General features: G+C 34.7%; 1 protein-coding gene across 20 annotated transcripts in view; it reads right to left on the bottom strand.

Annotated features, from left to right (window-relative positions):
• LOC122257939 (tyrosine-protein kinase Src64B) overlaps positions 1–2,343 on the bottom strand; it is a 197,955-nt gene extending 195,612 nt beyond the window's left edge. For 11 of the 20 annotated variants that reach the window (XR_015192086.1, XR_015192088.1, XR_015192097.1 and 8 more), the window contains exon 1: positions 2,205–2,313. The gene's annotated coding sequence lies outside the window, so the exon portion shown is untranslated. Of the gene's footprint in view, positions 1–2,204 lie in introns of all 20 variants that reach the window. The other 9 variants (XM_086549865.1, XM_043023566.2, XM_086549874.1 and 6 more) reach the window with 3 other exon arrangements.
• Positions 2,344–2,500: the final 157 nt, after the last annotated feature.

Genomic DNA, 2,500 nt, shown 5'->3' with positions numbered 1-2,500 from the left:
GGTAAAGTATACAACATGGGTTTCATTCATATGTAATGTTATATTTTCTGGATAACAGCATTTTATACGTTAAACTTAATTTATGGGATTGAAGTAAATAATTATTTGTTCTGAGCTGTCCAGAAAATAAAACAAAATTACATATGAAATGAGTCCCTGACTGGTACTGAAAATTCCCTGCAATACTTATATATGCTTTTAAAAAGATAGTAAAAAGATAGTGTAAAGAGCAAGTTTCCTTAATCAACTCTACTGAATGTTTCTAAAGTTACAATCTTACAATCCAAGGCACTAACAACTTTGATTTTTTTATGTTTCCTGCAGATGGTAATACTTTTCTTTTCTATATGAGAACAATTAACACTCAACAATCTTTGCACTATATTAGGCAATATATATGATTTCATAAGAGGGATTCTTATTCACTACAGCCCATTAAAATCTTAACACCTCCAACATCCAGCATTCATACAAATGCTATAATGAATACAAGAATTGTAAATGTTCAACGACATTAAAAGCTGTATTTTCTGCCTGAATTTAACATAGTACAAAATAACTCCTAGGAAGAACCACTATTCTTTATCAGTGCCATGCACTAAAATAAGTATCCACTTCCTACATTTTATGCAGTTATAATATACACTATAGATACATAACATAGGGGAAGGTATGGTACATTATTAGGCAAATTTTCCGAATAACCAAAGATTACAAGACATCCACCACATTTACAACTGGCTTACACACCACTCCCGAGCATCTACCGCTGGCCGACATACCACACTCGTATCACCCGCTACCACTAGCCTCAGCACCTTCAGTACTCAGTCAGAGGCCGACATACCTCCACCAAGTTTATTTTGGCAATCTAGAGTTTGCAGATTTCCCTGGTCAACTAACTGTTAATAAAAGGAACAAGTCAAAGCTCCATCTTGTCAAAATATACCTGGTGGGGATTTGTTGTCCTATGCCATTGCACAAAAGGCACAGAGGCTACAACTATCACTTGAGACTGCACCACAATCAAGTAGGATTTGAGATTGTAAGACTTCCTTTACGTTTACAGTAAGTTTCCATTTTCTTTTAGTAGAACAGAGCTAATATAATAATAATAAAAAAAAAACTTTTTGAAAGGCACTGCAGGTCTATTATAAATTGCTACTCAAGAGAATACAACTGAATTATCAGCAGACTCTGTAATATGAATATTACAGCTGTGATATTATTAAATAAATAACCATAATATTAATAAAGCTAATCTAATAACATGCCATCATTTTGACATGAACTAGAAAAAAAAATATCTCGACACCAAATAGTTTAACAATATCATTTATGGCACTACTCATTAACATCCAATATAACCTGTTAAAATCTTCCATGAAATATCAACCATTAAGAAATACCCACCCACCATTTCCTTAGACATACTTACCTAATTTGATGGCAAAAAATGTAGGTCATATAATGTCATTTCCTAATCTATAACAACTTCATAACCTTTGAGAGATCCTGCTATGCATAACAAATTGCAGAAATATCCAACGCAGATCAATGTCCATGTAAAGCAAAATCATCACACCCATCATAATTATACTTTTCGTTTACTTTTCCTTTATACTTTTCTTTCCCTTTTAAATATTTTCAAGTGGTTTGAGGTGTATCTCCCAATTTAGTAACAGTAAGAGGCACATATCAGATATGTATAATTTTATATGTGGACATTGTTGATGTAGGCCTAAAGTTACTATTAAAAAAAAATAGGACAACTGAATTCCAGCTCATCAATACATAACTAATACAATTAATAATTGTATCAAACAAATTATTACTGTATAAACATTTTCAATTAAATTTCCCATTCACCAACGAATAGGGGACAGGGAGAAAAATAGGCCTATTTGTCAATAACACGAACACCAACAATAACAAACCTTCTTTACATCAATATACCACATCTCGAGCACAAACTCACTACCTCACACAGTCAACAGAGAGAGACACTCACATTTAACCGCCCCAACTATGAGGAAGATGAGTACGGAACCCTCACCCATCGAACTGACTCACTTACTCACCAGAGGAGAGAGAGAGGCGGGGTGAGCTTTCCACTTTCTATCTCTCTTTCCCTCTTATTCTCGAGTGTGAGTCTCTATTTCAATTTTCCTACTTGTACATGAGGCTTGCAAGGCTTTACTCACCATATCCACAGAAGAGAGATATGTACACAAAGGGAGAGAAAGAATAAACTACAAAATCATCTTGTGTTTTCTCTCACACCTTTCTCGGACCACTGGTAAACATAATGCGAGCTAGCCAGCGAGCCTACAGCGAGCCTTCAGCTGGGTCGTCTTCGGTGACTCGTTTTACAAACCAGAAGCGCCAAGTTCAAAATCCAATTTGAGAAGAACGTTGGTATTTGATAAAGAAGTTTTTTTTTCATTGTGAAAGAAGATGTAAGTTTGTTTTTTTAGTGGAATGGTGTTCCATGTGCTTT

The sequence above is a fragment of the Penaeus japonicus genome, unplaced genomic scaffold, assembly GCF_977035675.1.
Source record: "Penaeus japonicus unplaced genomic scaffold, GWHDUDI00000001_assembly GWHDUDI00000022, whole genome shotgun sequence".
Classification (NCBI taxonomy): Eukaryota; Metazoa; Arthropoda; class Malacostraca; order Decapoda; family Penaeidae; genus Penaeus; species Penaeus japonicus.
Note: the sequence above shows the minus strand (reverse complement) of the source record. Positions and strands in the feature narration are given on the sequence as shown.